We start from the raw sequence: 18,239 nt of genomic DNA, 5'->3' as shown, positions 1-18,239 counted from the left end.
TGGTGACTCTTTTTTTTTTTTCCATTTTTAATGATATAAAGCTACGTGATGTATATATCTTCAAAAGTGTTCGTTCGCCATGGGTTTTTATTACGATTCATCTATTCTTTCTTTTTTTTTTATTGACTCTCCTTCACCAACCGTGGAAACAGGTCATTACACACGCACCTCTTCATCACCATTCATTAATCATCTTCGTCATCATTCTCTCTCTCTCTCTCTCTCTCTCTCTCTCTCTCTCTCTCTCTCTCTCTCTCTCTCTCTCTCTCTCTCTCTCTCTCTCTCTCTCTCTCTCTCTCTCTCTCTCTCTCTCTCTCACACACACACACACACACTTACAGGAGTGTGCCACACCGAGGCGGGAATTTAGTGTATTATTCAATCCACATGTTCGTCTTTTCTCATTTCGAATATTTGACTTATGGAGCCACATCCATTTTTCCACTAGGAGTCATGTGTGTACCAGATCCTGCTACACGGTAGGTGAGGGCGAGTCTTTCCGCTCTACAAGGCATGTAGATACCGCTGTAGTTCGGCTCTGGAGTCTTGGTGTTAATCTTGGGGTCCCAGGATCGATTCCTCTGATTAGAAGATACTGATGAACGGGAGACAGCAGACACCTTGTCTAGGCTGAGTGTCATAGTAACACGGTCACCTGCCTCAGCTGGATTCCCAAGATATCTTTAGATAACTATTTCCGTCGTCGGTAGAAGATACAGAGAGACGCTTACAAGGTCTTATCGTTGTTCAAGGTGATCTCCCCTGTCTCCTGACTTGGTCAAGGTGACCATCGGGGGTCAATAGAGGGTAAGCTAACGATGACCTCATGACCGAAGACTACGTATGATCAGCCTAGAGAATGTGAGGAAGGCCAATGAGGTGGGACATTTATAGTTATCAAATGAACTAGTTAACGAATCGTGTGTGTGTGTGTGTGTGTGTTTCAATCCCCCCCCCGGGAACACCCCCACGTCTCTCTCTCTCTCTCTCTCACACACACACTTACAGGAGTGTGCACACCGAGGCGGGAATTTAGTGTATTATTCAATCCACATGTTCGTCTTTTCTCATTCGAATAGTTGACTTATGGAAGCCACATCCATTTTTCCACTTGGAGTCATGTGTGTACTTTATGTACAAGATTTCCTGCTACACGGTAGGTGAGGGCGAGTCTTTCCGCTCTACAAGGCATGTAGATACCGCTGTAGTTCGGCTCTGGAGTATTGGTGTTACTTGGGGTCCCAGGATCGATTTCATCTGGATTTGAATGGTACTGATGAACGGGAGTCTGAAGGACACCTTGTCTAGGCTGAGTGTATAGTTAACCACGGTCACCTGCCTCAGCTGGATTCCCAAGATATCTTTAGATAATATTTCCGTCGTCGGTAGTAGATACAGGAGACGCTTACAAGGTCTTATCGTTGTTCAAGGTGATCTTCCCCTGTCCTCCTGACTTGTACGTAATAACGATCGTGTGTGTGTGTGTGTGTGTGTTTCAATCCCCCCCCCCCCCTTACCTCTTTTCTTCCCCACTCTAGTTTCTCTACACGACCTCCTTCATGAAACACCCCCGACCCTAGGCTGACCACTTTGTCTTAGGTCAAGAAGTGGTTCATAACAGAGGCCACCCCCCCTTACCCGCTACCACCCCCACTCTCTCTCTCTCTCTCTCTCTCTCTCTCTCTCTCTCTCTCTCTCTCTCTCTCTCTCTCTCTCTCTCTCTCTCTCTCTCTCTCTCTCTCTCTCTCGTTGAACTCCTGAGGGAGTAACCTTCGACAGGAGTACCGGATGTTTCTCTCGGACGGAATTTCCCAAATGTTACGAAACAATTATTTCCGGACATCTTGGGAATCCGTCGGTAACGAGCGTTTGATACGTCACGACTTTGTTGTCAACCCAGAGCTCTGTTCGTCTATCGTCTATCTATCTATATCTATATATATATATATATACTTATATATATATATATATATATATATATATATATATATATATATATATATATATATATATATATATATATATATATATATATATATATATATATATATATATATATATATAGAGAGAGAGAGAGAGAGAGAGAGAGAGAGAGAGAGATACATACATACATACATACATACATACATACATACATACATACATACATACATTGATAGATATCATGATCACACTTATCCGTGATGGTAGTATGAGGGTGAAATTGCACTTCAGTAGGAGTTCATATAATTCCATTTAACATGTAATTTTTCTATACATGTGGCGCGACATGTTTCGTGGAGACAATCCACCTCATCAGGTGCCAGCACTTAACAAAGTTATTTAGATCCCAACATCACACTTGATTCCCGCCGTCCAACACCAATCCCTATAGGCAAAGCAATGTCTGCTTTGGTCGTACCGTTGTATGGGAGAGCGATTAAGGGGTAGTCAGGTGGCGGGGGTTGACCTGGAAAGTCGTTCAAGACACATCCAGCTACTCAGGTCAAGCTGCGGCACTTGACGGTCCTTAATCACTCTATTACAAGAGTTACAACCAGGCAATGCACACAATGCTTGACCTAGAAGGATTGGTGTTGGACGGCGGGAATCAAGTGTGATGTTGGGATTTAAATAACTTTGTAAAGTGCTGGCACCTGATGATGTGGATTGTCTCCACGAAACATGTCGTGTAACATGTATAGAAAAATTACATGTTAAATATGATTTCATGAACTACTGAAGTGCGATTTTATCTTCATATATATATATATATATATATATATATATATATATATATATATATATATATATATATATATATATATATATATATATATATATATATGAACAGAGACGAACAGAGCACTGGGCGTCTAGTGATTTCATATTCAAACTGTATAATCTTGTTGTCTTTGTGTCAGTGTTATTTTTGTTAGATAACCCTGGGATTACCAGATCATGAATGAGTGTACCTGACCAGTAGGTTGTCAGGTATTCATTGAGATCATCTATTTGATTCTAGTGTGGTAACTGAATTTGTAACGACTTGTGCAAGTTGAACTGACAAAGAATGAAAGTAAGTCTAAGTTAAAGTGCCACCACTCTAACCATGGTTCTTAGCCTAAGAGAGAACTGCTTTCACTGAAATCTTTGACACCTTAGTCCCTCCTCTAGCCAACGGATATATAACACAACAACGACAAAAAAACCTATATCCACTCCTGTCACTTCTCCACGTCGGTCCAACTCCAACAGTTAAGTATAGCCCTTCGAAGTCTTAAGAATTGTGAGATTTATAAGACATACTTTTGTCATGTATTTGATGTCTACAACAATTATACATATATATATATATATATATATATTCACGTTCAGAACCGCAGCTCATAATGAAAGGTGATGTGTGTCAGCGCGCGTTCGTGGGGAAAGGTGACAAGCATTTGACGAATACATTCCATCGTCTTGACTGAGCAAGTTACATCTTGGGAATAGGGCATGTGTGATGTTGAACGGTGTTCGTGATGTTGGAGTAGTAAATCACAGAAGAAGTCTTGGGACCTGGATGTGCGTATGGAGTTGTGGTTGCGGTACATTTTACATGATGACAGGAAGAGACTGTGTGTGAGCGGGTGTAACGTTTCTGTCTCTGCCTTGCTCACACAGAGGGTGGTGATGTTATGTCAGTGGGGTAAGGTGGCAAAGGGATTGGACAAAAACGAGAAAGTATGAATATGTACATTTGTATATATATATATGGAGTGGCTTATATAAATATATCTACATGCCTTGCATTCAACGGCGTAAACACTCCCAATTGTTGCATGATTTAGCCTATTATTCACTTAGGTCTTGCTGATGGTGTATTGTACTGGAAAGCAATGTTACGATAACTGGTTTTTTAGTACATGTCTTAGATTTACTAAGCTGGGAGAGTAGGACAACACTGAACCATCAGACTTATCCTTATTTGTCACATCTTTGTGAAGGTGTAACACTATTGCAAAACTCACTCCCCGTAACACGCAAATGATAAGGACTTATAGTAATCCTATATAGTTAAAAGCAAATCGCGAGCAGTTGTCATTTCACTATTCCTCTCTTAATGTATCAGATCTGTTATACCATCTTCTAACAATCTCTCTAATCAGTTGTCAAATCACGAGCTGGTCCAACTGAAATAAATGAATTATCAATCCATCTAATTCCAGACAACTCAGATTTTTTTTCTTTTTTTTTTTTTTTGCAATATATCTGATAACACAGATAGTCTCACTAGTTGACGATCCGGTCACGATTGTATTTCTTATTTCTTTTTTTCTTATCTTGGTCTTCCCTTACCACCACAGATTGAGGAACAATGAACATCAAAGCGTTGTTTTGGCTGTTTCTGGCAGTCTTCGTCTTCCTGACAAGAGGTGAGTGATTCTGATCCTCAGGTCAAGTTAACTTTGATATTCGTCTGAGTCCTAGAAGTCTTATACCCTGAAAACACCGCGAATATTACCCACTAACCTCAGTGAGTGATTCATGTATGTTTTATGCCCACTGCACAGCAGCTAACACTCCCCTGGAGGGCAGTGCCCAGGATAACTCTCTGTATTTCTAACCACATCTACCTTCGCTCCCTCAGGATCCGATGCCTGTCAACTCAGGACTTGCAAAACAAGTGGCTGCTCTGGCTATCTGATCTCGGACAGTTATTGTGCGGGTGGAAGAGCCTGCTGTGTCTTCCCTAAAAGTGGCTGAGTATGTCTGATGTTCATATCGGTCAAGAGGAGATCTCCCTACAGAGCGGACCTTCAGCATTCTGAAAAAGGAATTATGTTTACAGCATCCATCAGATCTGTTGCATAGTAAGCTTCACTTTCAAATTTTATATATATATATATATATATATATATATATATATATATATATATATATATATATATATATATATATATATATATATATATATATATATTGTTTCCCCTCCACGCATATCTAACTCTTCTATTGCTGTGTGTTGCAAAATGTTTAATCGTTTCTAAATCCATAAGACTCTTAAATCTGTAATGTTTAGTTTTGCTCATGAATTTTACATAAATGTGTATGGCACTTTTCTTTTTGTTTTTTTTTTCATGATGATGATGATAATAGAGAAAATAGACTAGTTAAGACCAATTCAATGTAAATTTGTAGTTACTTTTTTAAGTGTGATATTTTGATGTGCTGATTATCAATTCGCTTCTCATTTTTTGAATTCTCCTCGACGTAAACTGCAGTAAGTAATTACATTGTTTCATTCCATGCCTCTTTATCCTCGATCGTAGAACAATACTGAAATGCTCAATTCAATAGTTGTCGTGTCGATCAATTTACTTATTCCCTGCGTGTCGTAGAAGGCGACTAAAAGGGGAGGGAGCGGGGGGGGCTGGAAATCCTCCCCTCTCTTTTTCTTCTTTTTTTTTAATTTTCCAAAAGACTGTACGGAGAAAGGAGGCCAGGTGAGGATATTCCCTCAAAGGCCCAGTCCTCTGTTCTTAACGCTACCTCGTTAACGTGGGAAATGGCGAATAGTATGAAAGAAAATATATATATATATATATATATATATATATATATATATATATATATATATATATATATATATATATATATATATATATATATATATATATATATATATATATATATATATATATATTAGTCAGAAGAAAGACAGAAGGTACAGACGGGGGTCAACAAAAAACGTTACCAGAAATGACAGAACTGAGTCACAGGAAAAAGTTAGAAACCATAAACTTGTCCACCATGGAAGAGAAAAGATTAAGGCGTGACCTGCTACCTACACTATAAATTCTTAGACTAACCTAATGTCGTTGGATAGTAGAAGACATCAAAGCCCCTAACGCTAAGCAGGTAACGCTAAGCAGGGTCATGAGACTGAGGAAGAGAAATGCGCAAGTTGGAAACTGGAGGACACCTGTGTTATTGAGAATGCCAATGACCTCGTCGTTATAATGCCTAAAGTCAGGAGAACCGAAGCTAATGATCCGGCTTGTGGTCAAAGATGAAGGCCAACTCCCTCCCCTGAGACACTCACTCCTCCCCTACCCTTCTAGCCCCCTCCTTCCTTCCACGATCTCCCCTAGATATAACAGACGAACGCACCGTGCCCTCCTTGGACGAGTTTCCTGCACACCCCTATCTTCCCCCTTACCCTCTCTCCCGCGAACACACTCATCCCCGACAAAAAAAAAACCTCCTCCTCATCTACTACCATCCCCCATCAACGCCTCAAACCCCCAGAGATATAGGGTGGACAAGCTTCCCCTTAGGCAAAACCCCGAGTACTCCACACCCTGACAAACTCCCCCATCACCCCCTAAGAGATACCCGGAAGACAGACCAAGACGTCGACTTGATGTTATAAGAAGCTCTGGCCCATCGAACCTCTGGAGGCAATACAAGACCATGCCAAGAAGGGAATTAAAGATAACAAAATCCAGACTTAAAAGGATGGGTTCTTGAGACAAAAATGGTGAGGCGGACTGCACGACTTGTCTGCTGGAAGGAGGTGGCACAACATGTGGTGGGGGGGAGGAAGTCACCCTTGGCGCGGCTGCTAATGCCATGTGTAGACCACAAGGAAGTGATCTCTCTCTCTCTCTCTCTCTCTCTCTCTCTCTCTCTCTCTCTCTCTCTCTCTCTCTCTCTCTCTCTCTCTCTCTCTCTCTCTCTCTCTCTCTCTCTCTCTCTCTCTCTCTCTCCATCTTCTTCTTTCTTTTTTTTTTTTTACCGAGGTCACCACATCACCACAGACTTGGCCAAGATAACTGATGTGGATGCTGGTGATCACGTCGTTCGAAATGTCTCTTCAACTTTACCTTGAGGTCAGTTTCTGAGCTGGTTACTCTGCTGTGTGTGTGTGTGTGTGTGTGTGTGTGTGTGTGTGTGTGTGTGTGTGTGTGTGTGTGTGTGTGTGTCTGTGTCTGTGGGGGTTCATAATCATCATGGCTATTCTCTCGTAAGAATTCACTAACATGACACTCTCTCAGCGAACTAAAAATCCTCGTCTGCCTTTGCCTCTGCAAGTCTAACCCACTTCCCGCGCAAACTCGCTCGTCCTGACCTACCCTCACCCATGAATTTGGTTCGTTGCCGCATCCTGTATTATCACATCCCTGAGCGCTGTTCGACTCCCTCTTGTAACTACAAAATTCGCCCTTCATGTACCTCTATAGTCACAACATCCCCTATCATGGAGACACACACACACACACACACACACACACACACACACACACACACACACACACACACTAGGTGAGAGGAGAAGAAGAGGAGGAGGAGAGGAGGGGAGACATATATATATATAGAGAGAGAGGGAGAGAGAAAGAGAGAGAAAGGAGGAGGAGGAGGAGGAGGAGGAGAAGGAAGAGCAGGAGGAGACAGGAGGGAGAGAGGGAAGGAGGATGGAGGCAGGGTAACATACTATCCTTGAACCTGAGCATCAAGTCGCTGCTGCACCTTACCAATCTTGAACCTCCCTTGACAACAGCGGAGTGAGTGGAACTCCTCTCCTCTCTCCTCCCTGGGAAGATCCATACGTGTCGTACATCTACATATTCATGCACACACATGTTGGAAAAAAAAAAGAGCTGAACTTTTATAGCCAAGCAGGCAACTGAAGCTGTAATCGAGGTAGCAACGAGAATGGATGAAGGCAAACAAGTATGAATGTGTACATGTGTATATATGTATATGTGTGTGTGTGTGTGTGTGTGTGTGTGTGTGTGTGTGTGTGTGTGTGTGTGTGTGTGTGTGTGTGTCTGTGTCTGTGTCTGTCTGTCTGTCTGTACATACATATTAATCATGTATGTATGTATGTATGTACGCATGGACGTTATGTATGTATGTATGTATGAATGTATGTATGTATGTATATGTATGTATGTATCTTCATATCTACATAACGTATCTTTGTGATCATCTGTCAGTATATGCCATCAACGGCTCATCTAACTGTCACAACACGCAGGGAGCACAGCAACTGACAGCCAGCTGATGCATAAGGAGGAGACGTAGTTATGATGCCCATGGTAAACAAGCGTTCCTGGTTACATTTGTTTACTAATAACGTCTTTGCTACATCTCCTCATTGTACATCAGCTGACTGTCCTCCATCTTTTACTTCTTTCCTTTATCTGCCCTGATGATGTGATCATTGCACGAAAGTGCACTTGGAAACGTATCGTGTTTCATTTTCCTCAAGGTTATCACCACATATACATATATATATATATATATATATATATATATATATATATATATATATATATATATATATATATATATATATATATATATATATATATATATTACTTCCACTCATTTTCTATATGATGTAAGCATGTAAGTGGAGAGAGAGAGAGAGAGAGAGAGAGAGAGAGAGAGAGAGAGAGAGAGAGAGAGAGAGAGAGAGAGAGAGAGAGAGAGAGAGAGAGAGAGAGAGAACCAAATAAACATGTGTATATCTAAAATGACACATGTCAAGGATGTTCATAATGATAATTTCTTACACAAGAAACTTTTTCCATCTCGTATTATGATACGTGTTTTCCTTGAGGTTAATTTCCCATTGGACGAAGCTAACTATACCTGTTTTTTATTGTTGTTTTTTTTTTCTTTTTTACGTCTTCTACTGCGCACTTGCCCTGGGAAAACACGGAGGGGGTTTGCCCTTTTCCCCACTCACGATTCGCTATTCATGTCGTTGTTCACAATCTAATACTGTTTATCTACACATAAACACACTTCTACACTCTGGATCGAGTCATTCTCGTTCATTATAATCTTGCTCACAGCCAAGAAGTTTGCAAAACACGCATACCTCTGTTCCAAATAAAAGTCTTGAGCATATATATATATATATATATATATATATATATATATATATATATATATATATATATATATATATATATATATATATATATATATATATATATATATATATATGTGTGTGTGTGTGTGTGTGTGTGTGTGTGTCTGTTTGTGTCTGTTTGTATCTGTGTGTGTTACCGTACTCCGCCTGCTTAAGGTTAAACTGAGTGAAAAATCACCTTTGGCTAGTTACATCATCATTATCATCAGTTACCAAAACAGATCACAGCCTCGGGAAACCACATCTCTTTTCAAAAGGGGGTTGTCCACCCTGTCGTAGATACTAAGCTCATTGGATTCTTTGTGTGTCTGGAACCCCTGGGTTTTGCGAGAGGCTGAGGGGATATTATACAGTATGTCAGTTCATGCTGATATGAGTTCATCAATCCATCTAACGTGTATATGGTATTCGTAAGTCTTTTCCCTTCCTCGAAAAAGCATGGCCGGTTGAATCTTATAATGAGGTCAGTGGTAATTTTGATGATTCATTGTGAAATCTCAGATCCACTTTCCCTTGAGGCAGCAAGGCCCTTCCTGAAGGCTTGGTGGTATAAAAGCAAGACGAACGAGTGTTCTTTACCTCACTCTTACTGAGTCTCCTGCAAGCATTAGACCTCCATCAACCAAAGGTAAGAAGTCTCACACTGCCAGGAACATTGGTGGCTTATTGTACCTTTGTCCCGCTCCCACTATTGTCAGCAGTAGCACTGTGATGTAGGATTTGCAAGTATTAGAAGTGTTCACGTATGTTTGTGTATGATTCACATTTGATCATGCTACATTTCAGAGGAATATTAGAAGTGTTCACGTATGTTTGTGTATGATTCACATTTGATCATGCTACATTTCAGAGGAGTATTAGAAGTGTTCACGTATGTTTGTGTATGATTCACATTTGATCATGCTACATTTCAGAGGAGTATTAGAAGTGTTCACGTATGTTTGTGTATGATTCACATTTGATCATGCTACATTTCAGTGGAGCATTACAATGAGTTCTCTTCCCATCAGGTTCTACAACGATGAACTCCAAGGTCATTGTACTTCTGCTCCTGGTGGTGATTTTGGCGACAGCCTTTGTCCAGGTTCATGGAAGTGAGTTACTTTATATCGTGCTGACTCTAGTCGTTTGTGATAGACCCTAATGACATGATGGCTATAAATCTCATAGATAAGTGACCCTTATTCGTTATGACGATAGCGCATGGAGAATGATTTTGCTCTGTTATGGTCACAGTAGTTAAGGAGTAGTTTGTCCTTATCTTTGGATTTGGAAACGTCAGCAAGCGAGGCTCAAAGTGGACTGATGATACTGACTAGTGAGTGATTATGAAATCTGGTGGGTTTGAAGAACTGGGTAAACCTTTGCTTATTCTTGGAAATCCCACGTGAACTGGAGCTCTCCAAAAAATTTCACTTCAAACCAAATCTCAGCCAAATTTTCCACTTGATACGTTCTCTTAATATTTTTCTTTCACTTATGCACACGCAAACACACTCATATAAACTTACCATCCTAGTCCAATCATCGTCTGTTATCTTCATCCTCAGTAATTTACATTTTACCCGCCAGTATGAGTCACAGAATATCTATAGACACATTCCTGTCACAAATATCCTTATAAATGATGTCACAGTAGGCAGTGTCCAGCCACTAACTTCCCTGGTCCTCCTCTCTGTCCACAGGTCTTAAGGTGGCAGGATGCTGGTGTCACAAAGTGATTCCTATAGTCACATACGTCCAGCACCTTCCCACCTATCATTTTCATGTTGGGAATGAGGAGTCCGAAGCCACTGGACTATCCTGTATATATCTGACTATCTTCTTCCTTTTTCCCTTTCAAGGTTGCTCAAGCGACTACGCTTGTGCTCAAAATGGTGGTCGATGTGTGCAGCAGTGTTACAATGGGAGAATTATCGCCGACCTTTGCCATGGTTACGGCTGTTACTGCTGTGTGCCTTATCATTATGGTTAGAGGCAGAGGGAAGAAACCTGAAGCCATGGAGGAGGACAAGATGTAGCTGTTGTTGATCCCAAGATCTTCTCTACGCCTCGACTTTCCCCTAGATGGAATTCACGACAAGGAAGCCAACGATGATTTGCCAAGACCGGCAACGTTCGCTTCTTCGGCACTTCGATAATCTTAACCGATGGTCAAGTGTCTCTCTCTCTCTCTCTCTCTCTCTCTCTCTCTCTCTCTCTCTCTCTCTCTCTCTCTCTCTCTCTCTCTCTCTCTCTCTCTCTCTCTCTCATTTCACATTCATAACTGATGGAGTATGTGTGTGTGTGTGTGTGTGTGTGTGTGTGTGTGTGTGTGTGTGTTTTGACAACAGCTTCAATAAAGAGTCTCAGCCACTTTAGAACATTTTATTTTCGTCTTTAACATCAAATCCGAATGAATAATTGATCTCGCCACTCAATTCCTCGTCATCTTATCGACTCAGCTCAATTAACAATGAATAGATTTTCATGGCATAGAAACACACATAAGAGACATTCCTGGTGGAGATTGGTTGGTATGGCAGCATCGAAGTCGTATATGTGTACAAGTGATGGCATTTCTCTTGTCACGAGGAGTTTGCTGTCAATTGTATAGCTTCTGTAGCTTAACCTCTGTTCTTAACGCTACCTCGCAAACGCGGGAAATAGCAAATAAATATATATGAAAAAGAAAAAAGAAAGAAAAAAAAAAAAAAATATATATATATATATATATATATCGTACTCATACAAGATCTTTTGTATACTTACACGCACATACATACACCCGGAATAGGCTCTGTCTGGTGTGTTTGTATGTACGTGCATACGTGGGGGTAAAAGACCTGATACATATTCACAAGGTTAAGAGACGGGATAGAATGAGTGTAAAACTCTCTCCTCGTAACACACACACACACACACACACACACACACACACACACACACACACCATGTGTAAATGGTTTGATAACAGCGTGGACAGCGGTTGGGTTTCCCAGAATCAAAAACAGCTTTGAGCAATGGGTTGACGAGTGCGCATATTCATAGTGAAGATATATCACCACAGTGCAACGTATAGCATCATATATCATCACTCAACCCCACTGATATACCCTAGATACCTCTCGCATATATCATTTGGAAATTATAGAAAGGGAAGGTCAATATATAAAGAAAATAGATCTTTTACCAGTCTACATCCTGGCTTTATTGATCATCGGGTATAAAAGTAGACCAGAGGATGTGTTGCGACTCAGTCCCCTGCAAGTAACACGTCCACCAACATCCCAAGGTAAGGTATGCCTCGGCTCCTGATTCTGCTCATGGAGATGTGCTGGTATCTGGATGGCGAAGTGTCTGCTCTTATCTTAGGCATATGAAATAGAACCACAGAAGCCTTATTGGTTCTTTAGATTAGATAATGGTAGACTCATATGTTTAGTAAAGTAATAATAGACAAATTAGGTTCAAGCTTTAGTTTGTTTATCCTCATACGTGTCTGTGGTTGCCTTGCTGATGAATGATATTATCAGGTCGAGTATTTCTTTTGTCATACGACTTCTCAACCCCTTACCTTAGTTTGATATATTTAGAATTATATAAAAGATATTCAGTAATAGGAATGAAAAGGGATCACATTCCTTATAGCAGTAGTTTATATCGTGTCTGCGTCTGACCTTAGTCATATAACGAACGGCAGCAAAAGCCAGTGCTTTTCGCCTCCTTTCCCTTCCCGCTGATGCCAAGGAAATGTACGCTGAGGTGAAATCCACCCAAACTTGGGAAATTATGAGTTAAACCTTCTTTTTTTCCACGTGTAAATATACTAATCTGACATTAGGAATATAGACTACCCGGACAAAAGGGAGACATGTTAATATTCATTATTCTTTATCTTCTCTCTTTGCCACTTGAAATACATCTGTGTAATACATACGACATACGAGTTATTTTTTTTTTTTCTGCTGCATGTACACACTGCATCTTCCCTTTTGTTTAGAGAGACTAAAGCTGTTATTTTTCATTCAGGTTATTCATTTTCCGCGAAGAGATGAACTCCAAGGCGATTGTGCTTCTGCTGCTGGTGCTGGTGGCGATCGCTACTGTGGAAGTTGGTGGTGAGTGACTTCATACACCATAATGACAACAGTGCCTTTAGAATGACCTCTGAACAGGATGCCTATAGTTTATGGTGTGATTGACCTTCCTAACTTAACCGTGACCTAAGGTGAATGATAGACCTTCATGCGTAATGGCCATCATGCCTTGTAAATGACATCCTTGTATCGTGTCTTTGGTATTTAGGCAGTGAAAGAGGGAGCGACTGATTAACTAACTTGTTTGACGGCAGTTAATGGTGGATGACCTATGGTTTGTCAAGACCTCAGGGACTTGTGAGTGATTGTGAGGCATAGTTAACTTGGGAATTGGGGGAGGTGGGGAGGGGTCAATATCTTTAGGACTTTTGAAAGTAATCTTCTTTGATTAAAGTTCTTCTTGTTGGTATGAAAGGTAACCCTAGTACTCGATGACATAAGTACAAGATGACTGATAACATAAGCAGCTCATTCTACCTCACGGAGGCAATTTGAGGTTGGTAGGGTGATGCTGTCATATTTACTGTGTAAAGATGAACAAGGAATTGAATGGTGAAAAGGGTCATGTAATACTCCAGAATCATGCAGTCTTTGGGGAAAAAATATGTTTGATCAGACTCATAATCCTCCAGTAAATGATAACTAAAGATAATGATAAATGGTGCAATGACGGGAGAATAGCTAATTGTTGATATATATATATATATATATATATATATATATATATATATATATATATATATATATATATATATATATATATATATATATATATATATATATATATATATAATATCTGGGTCTGGGTTTGTTTGTGTCTGTGTGTGTGTGTGTGTGTGTGTGTGTGTGTGTGTGTGTGTGTGTGTGTGTCCATCTTCTAACTGCTCTCATCTTATTTTTTCCTAAGGTTGCTACACTAACCTCGCCTGTGAAAGCGCTGGAGGCAGATGCCAAACCTCATGCAGTGGGCGAAATGACTATAGCCTTTGCTCAGGCAGCTGTACTTGCTGTTATACTGCCTATGTATAAAAGCAGGGGAGATGAACCTTAAGCCATGGAGGAGAACTAGGAGCTGAACCATCAAGAAGTCTGCTGCTCTGCTCTCTCTCTCTCTCTCTCTCTCTCTCTCTCTCTCTCTCTCTCTCTCTCTCTCTCTCTCTCTCTCTCTCTTAGCCCAGATGGTTTTTTGATGAACCCAAGCCTTTTTCTGACGTTTTACGCTTGTAATCATTCGAATCTTTTCTCTCTGTATAGACGCTTTGTCTCTCTCGTGCATAGTGACAGACTTGTGTGCAAAGATGAAGTCTTGCTAAGCTCTGCTTTATGTTGACTTTGTCGTTTTGTATTTCCAGACAATAAAGACACAAGTTTAGTCATTCTTTTGATTGTAACGTTTCATCTCAGTCTTTATCAATAAAGTTATGATAAGCATTTCCAATTGTTTCCTTTCAGCCCTCCTATATACATGTCAACACCATGAAAAGTGAAGGGGGATCTTCTCGTGTGCACCAGAGTATATGACTGACCCAGTGACAGTAGTGATAAGAATAATCATATAAATCAAACACCCATGTACTTGTGCACATTTCTGTTACATACTTATGAATAACGTGTCCTATTTCTAATGAATTCCTCCCCACCATGTACTCACCCTGCGCCCCACAGGGGCGTTTACTGTGTTAGTCTCCTCACGTCCGCCCAGTTTGAGTCATAAGGAAAATAATGTGAGGTGAAAGATATCTTTCAAAGGTTAGATATTAAGATTCAGTCTTGTGTCTAAAGTGGTGTATGTGTGTGTGTATGTGTGTGTGTGTGTGTGTGTGTGTGTGTGTGTGTGTGTGTGTGTGTGTGTGTGTGTGTGTGTGTGTGTGTGTGTGTGTGTATGGGGCTGGTAACACACACACACACACACACACGCACACACACCACTGGTCTTCGTTCAGCGATGGGATGTTCGTGAAGCAGTACCGACTTTTATTTTCTTTTTTTTTTCAAAGGAGACGACAGACTCTTGGAATTCAAGCACCAACAGAACTTTGGTGAGGGGGGAATAATAATCTTTGAGCCATCAGGAGGTGGTGGGGCGTTGGCACACGAAAAGGACAGGTACCTCTCTACCCCTCTCTCTCTCTCTCTCTCTCTCTCTCTCTCTCTCTCTCTCTCTCTCTCTCTCTCTCTCTCTCTCTCTCTCTCCCGAAGGCCACAAGCGACCTGAGGCAGAGGGGGGGGGGGGGGGGAGAAGTAGGGGGTTACACTTACACCCTCCTTCGTTTACTGATTCCTTCTGGAGTTTGATAATGTGACTTGAATGCGCTTAGATTTCCGCTTCTGTGGAACAAAATGAAGAGCAAGCGTCAATCTTTTTTTCTTTAAGTCTTGATATCCTATCCTTCCCCCGCCCCACACACACACACACACACACACACACACACACACACACACACACACCCTCTTTCCGTTTCTCAAGGAATTCAAGAACGTATGAATATATCATATTCATAATCTGTTTAGATAAACATTATATTAGACATATCAGTGATTTGAAAAAGTAACTATATAAAAGTAAATATATATATATATATATATATATATATATATATATATATATATATATATATATATATATATATATATATATATATATATATATATATATATATATATATATAAGGATTCGGCAGCAGGTAGAGACAGTATCTGACGTATCTAGGCTTAGGCCTACACACATTCTTCACCTTGCCCTTGGGGAAACGGTTGACAAAAATATATATATACATATATATCTATATATATATATGTATATATATATATATATAAATTCATCGTGCAAATAACATGGTCTTGGTCGGTCTCTTACAATTTCTGCGCATACCTCACTCAAAATGAAGGAGAAACGTCTCGCCTATAAACATTATTTCGGTATCTGGAATTGTAGATGTATAGACCCAGTGGACACTCTAGCTTCCCCAGTCCTAGGATATAAAAGGCTGAGCGCGTTAGCTTTACCTCATGCAGTCTCCTTCCACCAACATCTCCAGTCAGGTCAAAAGGTAAGATTTCCCAAGGTTTGGTGGAAACGTTGACTCACACCACACTGTCAGGATACACTGGTGGCTTAATGTGCCTTTGCCTCCCCCCAAAAACTACTACCAGTAACAGTAATGGCTTGGTATGCCGTTAGTGTCAGGACCACTATAGACTCAGCGTAGAGTGTCGATTAGTTTTTTTGGAACACCTTTTCATCTCTTCATCGTGTTTGTGGATAATAACACTTGCCTCTTGTCTCCTCAGGTTTTGGGAAAGATGAACTCCAGAGTGTTTATTTTGCTGTTGCTGGTCGCGTTCATGACGATAACCATTGCAAAGGTTGATGGTGAGTGATTTATACCATGATGACCTTAGTGATTATAATGTTTGTTACTTCAGAGGGTCCCTAGTATATGAGAAATATTCATCTCATTCACAATAGCCAGTGTCCAGCCACTAACTTCCCTGACCCTCCTCTCGGTCCACAGGTAAGGTGGCAGGATGCTGGTGTCACAGTAGCCAGTGTCCAGCCACTAACTTCCCTGGTCCTCCTCTCGGTCCACAGGTAAGGTGGCAGGATGCTGGTGTCACAATAGCCAGTGTCCAGTCACTAACTTCCCTGGTCCTCCTCTCTGTCCACAGTTAAGGTGGCAGGATTCTGGTGTCACAGTAGCCAGTGTCCAGCCACTAACTTCCCTGACCCTCCCCTCTGTCCACAGTTAAGGAGGAAGAACGTTCGTGTAAACCACTAGATTCCTCGTATCTCTCTTGTATTATACCGTCCTCCCTCTCTCTTGCCTCCAGGTTGCCCGAACAGCTACTCGTGTTCTAGACATGGGGGAACGTGCCAGGAGTACTGCAATGGTCGGCAGGTACCCTCCCTCTGCCACGGGTATGGATGCACCTGTTGTTTCTCTTACGGTGGATAGTGGCACATGGGCGGACAGCCACCCATCGAAGGACTCCAGGGACTACAGCCTCTGGTCTCAATGCTCTCCCAAATTGGTGTTACTTGCTCCGATGACGAACGCAGCAAATCGTGAGGTTTGCCCTTAATGTTAATCATTCTGAGGTCTCTCAAGCATACTTTCAGCTCTGCTTGCAGACATGAAGATCATTCTGAGGTCTCTCAAGCACACTTTCAGCTCTGCTTGCAGACATGAAGATCAATAAGGTCTGCTTAATGGCCTGATTTATTGTGGCTCTTTTGTTTCCTCTCATTTCACCTCCAGTTAATAAAGATAGCTGTTAACCACTCATTTAGACATTTTTTGGCTTTTAATATTGCATTTTGGTGATGATCAATAAAATGGTAAAAAAAAAATAGTCTAAATCATTTCTCTTCATCCCTCGTATATCTATATCAATTCACCTCATGAACAGTTGTGATATTTGCAATGTGTTTAAGATGTATATTGTGTTTATGAATTTGTATAGCCAAGGATTTCTCGTGTTGTGCGGCGGGAATCAAGTGTGATGTTGGGATTTGAATAACTTTGTTAAGTGCTGGCACCTGATGAGGTGGATTGTCTACACGAAACATGTCGTGCCACATGTATAGGAAAGTTACATGTTGAATATAATTGTATGAACTACTGAAGTGCAATTCCACCTTCGTATATATATATATATATATATATATATATATATATATATATATATATATATATATATATATATATATATATATGAATATATGAATTAGTCATAGGTAACTGGGCATCAGTGACGACAATGCTGGGGTTACCAGATCTTATATTTGAGAACCTGGGTTATGCAACGAATCATGGATGAGGTTGATGGTTGCGTATTCATCTTATGATTAAGTAGTCACCACAGATACTGCAGTGAACTCCTGAATTCTTCATTGAAATACAAAAAAAAAAAAAAGGAAAATGAGATAAATTCTTCATCTATTCATAGTCTTTCCACGTCCAGGATGAATGCCAATCATGATCAAAAGATATTTTTCCTCAACTGGCAACCTGACCTGGTCCACCATAGGATATAAGAACAGGTGTGTGGGTATTTCTCAACTTAGTCACCCGTCAGCCACAGCTTCATCCTGGGCTAAGGAAGGTAAAAATCTCTCCTGACATTAGACATTTCTGTATTTTGAAAGTGATGTCGACATTTTATCTTGAGGGCTGGACTTCGGATCTTCTTCCTTCACTACAGTTAATTGCCACGAACCACACACACACACACATCACTGGAGACCT

The 18,239-nt window shown here is 40.6% G+C and overlaps 4 long non-coding RNA genes across 4 annotated transcripts in view; all 4 read left to right on the top strand.

Annotated features, from left to right (window-relative positions):
* Positions 1-3,175: 3,175 nt before the first annotated feature.
* LOC139746887 (uncharacterized) lies at positions 3,176-5,253 on the top strand. Its single transcript, XR_011712250.1, has 3 exons — positions 3,176-3,236; positions 4,329-4,397; positions 4,613-5,253. It is a non-coding gene; the product is annotated as an uncharacterized lncRNA (long non-coding RNA).
* A 4,216-nt stretch (positions 5,254-9,469) lies between these two features.
* LOC139746741 (uncharacterized) lies at positions 9,470-11,285 on the top strand. The gene is made up of 3 exons (XR_011712215.1): positions 9,470-9,539; positions 9,922-10,005; positions 10,756-11,285. It is a non-coding gene; the product is annotated as an uncharacterized lncRNA (long non-coding RNA).
* An 837-nt stretch (positions 11,286-12,122) lies between these two features.
* Positions 12,123-14,423, top strand: LOC139746909 (uncharacterized). Its single transcript, XR_011712256.1, has 3 exons — positions 12,123-12,185; positions 12,923-13,011; positions 13,898-14,423. It is a non-coding gene; the product is annotated as an uncharacterized lncRNA (long non-coding RNA).
* A 1,541-nt stretch (positions 14,424-15,964) lies between these two features.
* LOC139746933 (uncharacterized) overlaps positions 15,965-18,239 on the top strand; it is a 7,248-nt gene continuing 4,973 nt past the window's right edge. Inside the window, exons 1-3 of the long non-coding RNA XR_011712266.1 lie at positions 15,965-16,040; positions 16,282-16,363; positions 16,822-18,096. This is a non-coding gene — a long non-coding RNA (uncharacterized lncRNA). The remainder of the gene's footprint in view (positions 16,041-16,281; positions 16,364-16,821; positions 18,097-18,239) is intronic.

The sequence above is a fragment of the Panulirus ornatus genome, chromosome 66, assembly GCF_036320965.1.
Source record: "Panulirus ornatus isolate Po-2019 chromosome 66, ASM3632096v1, whole genome shotgun sequence".
Taxonomy (NCBI): domain Eukaryota; kingdom Metazoa; phylum Arthropoda; class Malacostraca; order Decapoda; family Palinuridae; genus Panulirus; species Panulirus ornatus.
This window is presented reverse-complemented; position numbering and strand designations above follow the sequence as displayed.